This window comes from Phaethon aethereus, assembly GCF_964289735.1.
Source record: "Phaethon aethereus genome assembly, chromosome: 2".
In the NCBI taxonomy this organism is placed as follows: Eukaryota; Metazoa; Chordata; class Aves; order Phaethontiformes; family Phaethontidae; genus Phaethon; species Phaethon aethereus.
The window spans coordinates 16,003,549-16,016,447 of NC_138582.1; the positions used below are offsets into that span (position 1 = coordinate 16,003,549).

Sequence of the window (12,899 nt, forward strand, 5' to 3'; positions counted from 1 at the left end):
GATACAAGTCTTCATTTTGGAGAGCAATGCTTCCGGGCCATGCAAAGAAACATCCAATAAAGGTTTTAATCTGTGGGAGGCTGAATTTCCCGCATCTTGTGCGAGACCTAGATGTCACTTAAATCCCATGTATCTGCCAAAATACTTCATGGGTGGATTGAAGTAGCATCTCGGCTTTGTGGTAACCCCCTGCGCTGGGGAGGATTTCCTCCCTGGGAATGTTAGAAGGATAACCTGAGGGAGCAGAAACGTTAAGTGTCTTTGTTTCACTTGGTCAGTCACTTGCCTTTCTGTAACATCTTTTTTCCACGCCTCTACAATGGTAAATCAGGGAAAAAAAATCCATCTTCAGCTGACAATCTCCCGGGCTGGCCCCATGCAGAGGGGCCGCACCGTGCTATGGGAGTTGAGCCCTTGCAGGGCAAGATGCTCTCAAGCAGCTGGGGGCAGCGAGGCGATGCAGGGTTTGAGCGGTTAGTTGTTGAAGCAGGGTTTGCGCAGCAAATGTGGCTCGGAGCCTGCAGCTTTGCTGCGTGCACAGACCTCTGCCGGGGACAGGACGGCTCTCCTGGGTGGCGGCGGCGCAGCTGGCCTGTGGGCACGGCGCGGCAGCCCCAGCCGAGCTCTTGCTCCATCTCCTCTTGCCTCCCTGGTGGGAAAAAGGCTCAAGTTGCCCATCCGCTTGGAAGGGGTCTGCAGAAATTATTTGAAACCAGTTGCGAGAGTTTCATTTTGGGGAAAGTCAGGATGTGGAAGAAGAGATGGCTGTGAGCAGGGGGAGTGGGGTGGGAGAGGGAAGCAGGCCAGCGTGTCTGTGTAGCTCCAGTTTGGGATTGAGTGGGCTACGAGTGGTGTGATGCTTGCAGGAGGATTGGAGCAATGAGGGCTTCAGGATCTCTGAAATGAGAGAAGAAAGAATCTGGTGTATCGTGCTCATCTTCCTGAATGAAACTGTTTTACACTGGTTCTGCTAAAAGATTTTAGCATCAGAGAGAAAATGGGAATGTTTCAATTCTTTTTACAAGGATAGTATATTTGCATTAATTCTTTTGTGTTACATTGAAGAGAATGTCCTGGCAAAATGTCATTTGAAAGAATTATTTTAGAGTTTAAATGTGTCTTGCCAATCCCTTCTTTCTTTTCTTCACCTCCAAGAAGAGCCAGGGAATGTATGCTAAAATAAATTTTGGCTTCCTAGCTATTTAGGGGCATATGAATAAAAATTAATTCAAAGAAACTTAAGACTTACAGAATGGAAAACATTTGCTCCTGCAGTTCATTGCAGCTGAAGAAATTTGTTGTATTTACATATCCACTTTTCAGTTTTGGTTTAGGGTGCTAGGACACAGGTTTACAGTCTGAAAAAGGTAGACCCTTGGCTTGGATAGTGATGTTTATTATACAGTCTTGTCCAGGCCTGCTTCTCTCTCTGTCTACCACCCTTGTGAAGTTGTTTCTGTTGAGATTTTGATGTATGTAAATTCTGCAAAGCAGTGATGAATTGAAAGTGAATAATAATTTAGCACTTGAGTTTGAGTAGTACTCTTGACAGAGTGAAATTAGACTTTTATTGCATTCTATTTTTAAGATATTTAAAAAAGAAAGGAAGATAATTGACTGTTTCTCACTGAATTTTATAAATGGCTTTATAACTGTTAGTGGTTCCAGAAAGAAATAAGCTTGTGGGGTGTAACAGAATCTGCTCTATGACTTTTGGCAGAAGAGAAGCAGTACTGCAAGATGTACTTTTCACAGATGCTGCAATCTGAACAAAACTTTGTCATAGGCCATTCCCAATTTCTCATCCGCTTTGTGACCATATTGTGCTTGTGAAGAGATGGAACAGTCAAGAATATTAGTGTTTTCTACTGTGACTTTTAGTATTTTCTACTGTGACTTCGCAGAGAAGCGTGGTGGGCGTTGAATACCACCTAAGCTGTTGGCTCTGTAAACCTAAAGCTGTAGTGTGAGAGCTGTATATTCGCAGTCAGCTGGGCTTCTGTCTTCTCCTTGTACCACTGTCGACCTTGTAAGGTTGGTTGTTGTATTCACTGCTGCCCTCTTTGGCTATATTCATTAGTCAAGGATTGAGGGCATACTTGTGTAGCACATTTGGTTCTTAAAAAGTATTTTAAGCTTATTTCTTTACTGATGTTCAGCTCTGATAATTTTTGACCTTGCAATGGAAATGCAGCAGGGGCCAACAGCAATTCTGATGAGAGAAGCAATAGCAGAGACCCTTGCACTGATAAGGTCACAGGGTCCTTCAAACAGAGGTGTAGCTCCCATCCGACCTAAAAAAGGTCCTTTGGTGGGTAAGCGTGCTGTTCTCACCCAAACAAAACATATACTCTACTCCTTGTGTCCATGTTCAGAAAAGGTTTTCTTTGTGAGAAACTGCCTGAGAATTTACATCGGATAAAGTGTCTCATACAGCATGGCCAGGCCTCTACACTGCTGAAATTGATGACTTTGGGACTTTAAGCCAGCTGACAGAACAGTTATTTTGGAAATTTTCTGTTAAAAATGAAGTTTTCTTCTGATGCAAAACATCATAATATTCTCACCCAAGTAAGGACATCAGCACAAATACAAAGATGTACGCTTTACTGACATGGACATGGGACTATTGACTAATGTCCAGGAGATAACATGCTGCCCATTTTGCTTGTGGTGTTTAGGAAATACTTTCTCAACATGAGGGACGAGGGTAAAAATGTAGCTTGGAAAACCACCCTGACACGCTGCTGGTCCAGCAGCGACCTTGCTTAAGCACAAGGTCAAGATTTCTCAGCTCCTGGGTCAGGTCTGTGCAGAGTGGTGCTGGGATCCATAAATCAAGGTTATTCAGTAACATGGTGGCTGGTAAACTCCATTTGACTTTCATTCTGCGTTTATCAGAAAGAGCCATATAGAACTGAATAAACAAAAAGAAAATACTTCATTTTAGGAGCAATTATTCACCAAAAAAAAAAAAAAAAGCAAACCAAAGGAAACTGTGCAAAATAAATTTTTGTTTCCAAGGGAAACAGTAATGAGAAAGAGTTAGGTCATTGTGGAAGAAAAATAACGATAGAAAACCTTTTTTAGCAAGGATGTGGAAACAGAGCTTATCTTTTTGGGCAGCTTTGCCTAATAGATAAGGCCCCGGACTGGAAGCGGGTTCAAATCCCAGCTCTGTTGGAGAATTTTTGTCAACTTAGACCTATCAGTTTGTGCCCTTGTAATTTCTTTTTGCGAAGTGAAGATAATACACTTTGTCCTCTGAGAAGTGTTCAGAGTAAAGGTTCTTGTGTGCCCCCCTGGTATGGTACAGTGCTAATACCCACATATGTAGGATTTGAGGGTTCCAGCTGTGTGTGACAGGTTGTCCTGCTCACTTTCATGTCCTGACTGAGATACCACTTTGTTTTTTACCCTCCCTTAAGGCGACTGTTGTTATCAGTCAATGGCAGTGCTCTTAGAGACCCTGTGCAGTGTAAAATGCTTCCCCTCCTTGCCCCCAGCTTCAGAGAAACCAAGTGACTGTATTGGTCACTTCAGTACCTTTGAGCCAAGGGTAATGCTAATACCCAGATGCTAATTAATTAAGCCTTGTAGCAGACTTTTGGAGTGTCTAAGCATTATCCCAGCTTTTCAGGTGGTAAATGAAGCATGGGGAGGTTGACTGGCGTGCTCAGGATTATACCAGCCATGTGCACAGCTGAACACAACCCCGAACCCAGCATCTTTGGTATTCCTTCCTCTGTCTAAGGCTGAGGTTTAATGTATTTCACACTACCAAACCCAGCCTTATAAGAGCTGGGTCAGCGTAAGAATAAGGGTTATCAAAGAGCTGGAGAACTGGAAGAGATACTGAGGCTTTACTTTCTGAACTGGGTGTTTTCAAGACCACAAAAAATTAAATCCTATGTGCGTGTTGTTACAAAACCTAGACTTGATAACCCAGTGCTGAGCCAAACCCAAAGTGATGACTGGTAACGCTTGCTGGTTTTTCAGTTTTCACTATAATGCTGCAGTCTTTGTTTCCTCTTTTTCTGGTCTGCGGTGTTTTCTGTAAGCTGCAGAACAGCTATGGTGTTATGGCACAGCAATGGCAGAAATCCGGATGCTGACAGTGTCACCGGTACAAGTCGTTGAAGTACACGGCAGTGTTGGGACATGCAGTGGAGAACATCTGTTAGAAACAGGCGAGGAACAGACTGGTGGACCTAACTTGTTACCACAATTGTAAACCATGGGAGGGTAAAAACAGTGAATGAGAGTATCTAAGCTTTTGTAAAGCCTATTTCAGTTCAGCATCTAATGAATTTTCACAAGGAGCGAGCCCAAAGAAATGCAACACCTCAAAGCAAGCCTCCAGTTAAAATGAAGGTGTCTTTAAGACTCATGTTTTGGTATCCCACTGGGGAAAAACCAGATTTCTTGTATCTTAGGGTGCTAAGGTAAAAATTAACTGAGAAACCCAGCACTGCTCCCTTACCCCCGAAGTCTTCCAGGCCTACTTTCAGTCTCCTAAAGGAGCAGAGAAATAGAGGCAATCTATTGGGAAAAAAAACCCCAAACAAACAGTTCTAGAAAAATAAACTTCCTTTCCAGGTATCTTTAAGATGGTCATTGGCTCCACCAGTATTTGTAGCGTCAGAAGCACCTGCCACAGGGTTATCCTTGACCCTACAGCCTCACATTCAGTTCTTGAGTATCTGCTGGAAACCTTTAACCTTTAACAAGCTGGAAGCCTTTAAAGGGTGCCCAGCTTCCTCCTGGAGTTTTAACTGTGGTAAATCAAAGCCAAGCAGAGGTTTTGTGAGCCTTCTATTTAAGCATCTTTTAATTTTCAGATGGTGGTGTGAGATCGTTCATAGGTGGTTTTTTTCTGATATTTTTTTTTTAAGTGTAATCATTGTTTAATTAGTTTCTAAGTGAGAGAAGTAGTTGAAATCTGCCTGTTCTGAAGAGAAGAGGGAAAATATTATAGGTTCATCTGTCAGTGAAAACTGACGAAAACGGATGTAGTTCCATTTCAGAGCCTCTTAACACCTTTGTTAACCAGCACAGTCCCAAACAAAACGTGACCACAGCCAGTGTATTTATACTGGACACATTTTTTGGTATTATCAGAGTACGTGAAAAAAATATTTCATATTGACCCGTGTGTAAAAGCCAGTGGTTAAGTTGCCAGCAACTTCAAAATGCAGTTACTCCCTACATAAAAAATGTACACAGGAAAATAGCAGCTCAACCATATGGAGGAATAAAGCCAGAAGAGAGAGTATATTTTCAGTAGCAATTTAGTGCATGATTGATCTTACTGATAGCAGTAGTGTAGTGTTCATAGCTGAGTAAGCCCACCAGCAACAACTTGCTTGTAATGTGTGTGTTAGGAAAAATGCAAAGAAAATAAATTAAGTTTTAAGTAAAATTTACATTTGTATTAGAAAATCAACATGTTAGAGTTTAGCATGCTTAACATTTTATGAGAGCTAATTCCCTTTCCAAAATTGCTCTGTTTATGTGTTAGTTTTGCTATTTCCTCTGACTCTCTTCTGTGTCTGTTTGTTTGTCTTGATATCTCTAGTATATTGGATTTTTTAAAGATTAACACCTCAATGGCAAAACCCACGATTTCAGATGCAGTTAACTTTGTCCCTGTGTGTTTGTTCTCTTGTTAAATTCCCTGTAATGCTTCCTCCCTTCCCACCAACCTCTCTGATGAGACAGCTGATAAAGTCATGCATCATTTTTGCCTGGGGGTGTCCCAAAGCAGTTGTCACCTGTCTGGATTATGTGGACGAGAAACCATTCAACGGAGCAAAGGCAAAGCAGGAGTGGTGTGAAAGGCTAGTCACACCTATGAAGACGTGGAGCCTCTGTGGCAGGGACAGCTCTGAGGGAGGTGTTGGTTTAAAGAGCTGCAGCCATGCGACGTTGGCTGGGGACCCGGGGCACGGTTTTGCGCTAGTCATGGTTTGTGGTTGAGTTCTGACTTTGCTGTTTGCGAGCACAAGCTCATTCTCCCTGGTGATGTGAAGGGAAGCTTTTAAGCTGAAGTCTTTTACCCTGAGGAAATTTGAATATGAAAGCTGTCAAAACCACCTGGCAGTGGGTGAGAGCGATTTCCCTTCTCGCCCTGACCTCTCTTTTACAATAACTGCACTTGCACATATGCTTCTGAACAGCTGTGGCAATCGAAAGGCTGGCGTTCAGAAGGGGTCTGGCAGAGGTGGGCAGCCTTCATGGACACCTTCGCTTTTCCCGCTCTCCCTTCAGTGCTTACCTTTGTAATGAGGTTGCTCAGAGTAACAGGCATCCTGGAGCATTGTAAAATCAGCATCTTTATATTGGTTTATCCTTTTTCCAGTGCACAGCTTTTTTTGCCATCCAAAACAAAGCAGCGACTCTTACCTTCCTTCCCATCCTCTGCAAAGAGGAGACTTGAAAACAGTCACGGTAATAACACTGAGTCTGGTGCTATTACCGTGGTCATAGGTCAACTGTGACTCACTGGTCAACAGGCCACTGAGCTAAATTTCAGGTCCTAGCTGTTGGCACCTGTGTTCATGAACCTTGTTATGCTCTGCGAGGTTGATGTCTGCAAAATCTGGCTTTTCTTTTGGTCTATCAGTAAGTTCTGTTTGGCAGTTATAATTTCTTCCCTCTTTGGGCTTTTGTGCACCACTGAGATTTGGTACACTTTGCTGCAGCCTTTTCAGATGCTACTGCTGTCCCCTGTTTATAGCTCTGCTGGAAGATTGGCTTGTAGTAGAGTTGGTGAACCCCTTGTTGTGCACCTGTATGTCAGCTGGACGTCTGGGTCCTTAAATGTGAGTGTAACCTGCTAGTAAAAATAGGTTTGTCCCAAAATCCAGACAGTAGGATGGAGAGGCTAAGGCACAGCATGCCTTCCCTTCTGCTGGGAGTGTGCACATGTTCAGGTGTGGAGTTTGGCTCAGCTCTGAAGCTCCTAGAAAAAGAGGTCCTGCTGCCTTGTAGGTCTTATGGCAGATCTGGCAGAGGTAAGACTGAGCAAGCTGCAGCCTTCGTGAGCAACTCAGATGGACTGAGCTCTTCCTAAGCAATGTGACTGGTATGAATCTGATCTGCAGCTGGGGTACAGCAGGCAACGAGGACAGAAAATGTACAGGTATTGGATCAAGGACATACTTGAGCCTGATCCTTATTTGTTAATCCTTATTAACAACAAAAATTCAAAGGCTGAAATAATAATGGCAGTATCTTGGAGCACGGAATGGACCCAGTGTTATCTAGATCCAGACAGCCTTAACTTTGAAACAACCTTCTGGATTTTCCCTGTTTTGTTACATCCAGATATTGTTTATCTTACTAAACTTTAGTTTTGATCTGGTTTATGCCAGGGCTGGGGTTTTTTTTAGTGTCTACAGTAGTTGTGCTGGGATCTCTGGATTAATAACACTGCTTCAGTATTTGCATAAGGGCCTTATATATTTCAGTTCCACTTGGGAGGATGTGGATATCTAGCTTTTGAGCATGTATTAAAATATCATTGTGGGTCATAAATTGTTGTAACACATTCACAAGGCTGTTCACGTAGTGCCTTAAGGTTTGCATGCCTTAGACTGATAAATAAAATGAGTGATCATGTTCTGAGTAAATTCAGGCTCTCTATCTTACTGCTGTTCCTTTGCAGAAGGGCAGACCTGATGTTGCATGTTGGATTTTGCATGCATGGTGTGCGCAGCTAATGTTGTTTCATAATAACTTACTTCAGAGCCATTTTATTCTGAGGTGTTACCTTGTGGCCTGGAAACAGCAGGTTGTTTCAGCTTAGTTAGCCCAGTGGCAGTAGTTCTTCTAGACAGCACTCTCAGGTTGAAAGTCTGTGGTTTGTACAATGAGCTTTAGGCTGTGTTCAATTCTTTTTGTGTTATTTCCTCTCCCTTTTATTTATTCATGACTGCCACATCATTTTTGCTCTGTGAAGAAGAAAGTGACTTATTTCCTTTGGAAGGTATCGTCCGGCATGTAGAGAAGTGGATTTGAGTTTTTCTGTTTCCTGCTGCTATACTTCCATCACTAGATCAGCGCCTGTTTTGCTTATGCAGTCTTTGTTTTCAGATGTACCAAATAGAGCCATGGTCAGCTGTACACAGTATTACAGGACATGCTCATATATGCCTGTTCTGCTGTATAAAGTAGACTTAAAGCTGATGCATCTAGCTAAAAGACCTGTGTGAGTGGTGTTTGTGTGCCACTGGCATGTCACAAAAGTAGGGTGTCCTGGTGTGTGCTACTTCCATCAGTAATTTCTTCCAGTATCTGTATAGAAGATGTGCTGAGATCTGTACATGAAAGTGTGTAACATATCTGAGATGTATAAAGTACTTGCAATTGAAGAGGAGTTTGTATTGCTCTGAATTAGTCTTCTGAAACGTGAACATCTCATCCAGGATGGGCAACTAAGCTCCTGTTCTAGGCAGTGAAAAGACAGAACAGGTCCGGAGGGTGGTCATGCCCTCCCTCAGGTTGGTATCAACATGGTTTACACCTGTGTCACTGTGGCCAGGGGCAGATGGAATAAACTGGGTTTTGGGGAAACACATCTCTTTCTCTTGACTCAAAAGAGCCTGTAGAGCTGATTTACAGTGCCTGGCTTTCAGGTAGCTGAAGTTAAGTATCAGGAGCCCCATCCTAAATGTCTCACTCCAGCAGTGGGTCCCTAATGAAGTTCCAGAACTTCACTTAACAACTTTGTCTCCCGTCAGATTATTTTCAAGTGTAAACTGTGGATATTGTGGTTGTAATTGTGTTTTATTTTGAGGCAATTTTAAGTACCGTTCCTCTTGCCCAGCCTAGTTGCATCTACATGCATTGCCCTCTTCAGCAGAGCTTTTCTTAGAGAAGCACATCTAGAACGTTGTGGAGCTTCTCAGAAAATGAACAGAAGGAGATTCCTGAAACGTCTGTTGTGAAGAGGAAGAGGAGTATTTTCTGTGAAGAGTGTAGCAAAAATTAACAGACCTAAAGCAAATTACCATCTGAAATGTGCTGCTTTTGGGAGTTTTCAAAAAACCAAAGGAGATCATGGAAAACAAATAATTCTGCTAATGTAGGACACAGCTTAGTCCATAAATGTTATTAGTTTTTGGAAACTTTTTGTAATCATGTCAAACTCCTTAATAAACCATCTGGGCCCTTTTTAGTTTCTTGGCTTGGCTAGTATGTGTAGCCTCTTTCATTTGGCGTGAATAGCATGGGGGCTGAAAGAACGACTTCTCCCGAGAAGGCAAAAGAGACCTTTTCCAAAGATCAATTTCATGAAGAGATCATGGGAGATGGTGTCTTGCCCCACTTTGGGAAATTGCAGAATCTCAAGGAGCTGATGTGGCAAGTAGCGAAGGAGCAAGAAACAGTCCATGCTAAATCAGATGCAGGTGCAAGGAGATAGCTGAACTTCACCCAGAGGGTCATTTCAATGAGTCATATGTATGTGTCTGCCCTTCTAGCAGCCCAAATGAAAGAATTTTTAAAACTCTATTATCTAATTAAGATAACAAGGCATTTGAGGAAGGATCTTTCCCATCTGGATGATTTTATTGGATCAGCTAAATTGTATGACTTTGTTAGCTGTAGTCTGCCTTGATTGAAAGCTACAGCTGGTGGAAGAAGATGGAAGACCTGGAGTGAGCTCCAAATTGCAAAATTCAAATCCAGTTCTCTTGCACCTCTGAAATGACAAGTGTCTGGGCACATGTATAATCAAGGTGTTTTGCTTATTTGAAAGCGTGTCTTCCTTTTTCTTCCAATGTTGTTGACTTGTTCAAGATTCATCTCTCTTTGAAGTGGCTGGGCTCTCTTCTGCAGCTGTCACATGTCCCGGTAAGAGTAATGGAGGGGAAGTTACTGTGTCTTGAACTTAGATATGGATCAAAGACGTGTGTATGTATGTGAGTGTGTGTGTTCTTCATTTTCTCCTGAGGAGAAGTGGGATTTCAGGTCACATGGCATGGGAGTGGGGAAGAGGTACCGCTCGGGGATGAGAGGCAGCGGGTGTCAATATGCCCAAATATATATTGACAACTGCATTCGATGTGCCTGTCAGAATAGAGCCTTCTCCCTGAGATGGAGGGCAGCTGTCTGCTGCTGACTTGAGAAGTGTTTATGAGCAAATAAATCTTTGTCGTCTTTCCATCTGCTAATGTGGATGTGCTAAATCAGTGGAAAGAAGTAGGAGGAAGGCGCAGAAGCCTACCTGCCAGTGAGAGTGTTTCGCCCAGATCCTTTTCTCTTCAGAAAGCTACCCTCAGTACTGTTTTTCTTACCACTTCTAAAATGTTGTTTAAGTACCCGGAAAAGGAAGAGTTGTATTTCTGGATACTGAGTCAAAGTATGATCTCTAGAATATTTTTAAAGTAATAAACCTAGTATGGTCCTAGACACCAAGGGAAAGGCAAACACACTTGCCAAGGAAGCTTCTTCCTTGCTTGTCTTGTGGTTTGTTGTCTGCTAATTAGGTCAGTTGGTTTATTTGAGCTGTACAGAGATGTGTTAAGGTGCATACTTAACAGAAGAAGGCTTGGACATCTCCCTGCAACAAGATGGCAGTTCTGAATCAAATGTTCTTTCCTGATTCCTGACTGTATTTTTACAAGGCGACATGATGCACGCTGGTTCCCTGTGTAGAAACCAGTGTTACTTTTGATAAATGCTAGAAGTCAGGTGTAGAAGACTGGAAATTAAAATATTCACGAGTTTGCAACAATTTGTGGATAGAATGCGGAACATTGCTTTCAGTCAGAGAGATACTGGATATTTAATTTATAAGAGATGATTCCAATTAAAATGCTTATTGTTTTGCTTTTCCTTTTATATTGGAAATGCAGAGCTGTTTTGTAGAAGTTCCCCATGGCTACTTCAGCACAAATATATCTATAGTTTTTCCTTCTTCATAGCTGCTCACCACTAATTATAAATCCCTGGATCACCAGTGTCTTGACTCTACCTGCAGTTAAGAAATTATCTGTACGATTCTGGAACTTTTTTTCCCCAAGGTCTAAACTGGCCATGTCTTCATCAGATTAGATGGAAGAGGAAAACTTAGAGTCATTGCGTAGGTCTCTTTTTAAGTTGAGGACCAGAGGCCATGGTCTGAGTAGGTTCTCTCCTTTTTTATCCCTACCTCTAAACCAAAAATGGGTTCATTAGTGCCGACAGGCAAATTTAATTCCTTGACATTCCAAGGTTCCTTCATCCCCCTGTTGGCTGTTCAGAAAGTAGCATGCTACTGAGGATGTTCATGTTACGTGGTCCTTAGCTGTCTTACTAATTTCCCATGATCTCTTCAGGACTAGTATTGTCTGATTTGGGATGCATTGCTTAAAGCACTGAGTAGCCATTCCCTCCAGGGCTACCAAAGAGGGAAAGTGCCGTGCCCAGTGGTTAGGGCTTATTGGGTCGGTACTTTGCTGTCGATGCAAAGGTTTGAAAGCTCCTTTTGGGCATTTACTGTGCTTCATATTTTACTCTTTGAATCCTTCTATTAGTCTTAAAAACACATGAAGAATTTCTTTTACGCTAATTGAAAGCATATTACATGGGTTTAGACCAAGCCAACTGATGCAAGCTTTTTAAAATTGAGTATTTTAAGAATGATTTGCAGTTGTTTGCAGGAAAGAAAATGGGTAAAAAGGAATTACTATTTTTTTGTTGCCTTTTTCCCCCTCTTGTAACTTTGACTACAGATTTTTAAGCTTTTTTTTTTTGAGAAAAAAAAGATCTATTTTTGTCTTGTTGTAAAAGACGAGTCTATTGTAATTACTAGCCAAAAGTTTGTACAGCGAAGATGTTAACCCATGAGATAATCTGTTTGGAGATGCTGGAAAGGAATTTGTCTTGTTTTACATCTTATAGGAATTAAAGAAAGTAGTGAGGGTTTTTTGGTGCTTCTCAACTGTTTTTCATGGTCATTAATTTAACCTTGATTCTTTATCTTCTGTTGGTAATTTTAAGATGGATTTTAATGCAACATATTGACACATTTAAAAAAAAATGCCAAATTTTGTAGTGTTGGTGGTAGATTGCAGATAGACTGTTAAATAGAAATACATAATGATTTTTTTGCTTTGTGGCTGGTTTGGTTTTCTGATTACAGTAGTGCCAAATGCCGAAGTTGATGGAAGTTTAAATTTCTTGTCACTCCTTAGCCCTTGATGAATTTGAATTTATACTCAAACTGTGCCATATGTCCTTGTTTCAAATTAATTTCTGGAGCACAAATTTTTCTAGGCCATCCATTTGAGTCTCTTCTGGCTTTCTGAGGGTTCAGCCCCGAGTGAAGTGACCGTGACAAAATCCATCCTGTGGGGTTGGGGGTGGGAAGGAGCTTGGACTTGTGCAATGAAAGGGAATTCAGTGAGAAGTTCCGATTCCTCTCCAAAAGTTCGTTACGTTTCCTAGCCAAGGCCAGATACTTGTTCCTAGAAACTGTTAATTGGATGGAATATGCTTGCAAACAATCATGGGGATAGTAACAAAGAACTGGTGGAGCGGATGGACAATGCCTTGTTCTGAGCTTCAGGATAAATGACAGTCCCGTGCTCATTATGAACTGATGGGGTGTTTCTCCATAGCTAAGGTTGCAACGAGCTTCCCATTGTATTTTGTTTCATCAGGTTATTTGTTTTGTTGTATGAGAAAACTTGGATTTGAAGATGCCTTTTGTCAGCTAACTTTATTTTTAACAAAGCTTTTCTTGTGTGTTTTCAGTGCTAATTGAGGTCCATCAGTGGCTATATGATTTAATGGTGTTAATAGGAATCTATGGGCACAAACAAAACAGAATGCTATAAATCACAGCATGCGCAGAGAAATGTAATTCTCTTTTTGTGAAGAGGTAAAGAGCAAAATTACTGAGCTGTATT

General features: G+C 41.8%; 1 protein-coding gene across 1 annotated transcript in view; it reads left to right on the forward strand.

Annotated features, from left to right (window-relative positions):
• EXT1 (exostosin glycosyltransferase 1) overlaps positions 1 to 12,899 on the forward strand; it is a 184,059-nt gene that overhangs the window by 38,219 nt on the left and 132,941 nt on the right. The gene's annotated exons all lie outside the window — the stretch shown is intronic.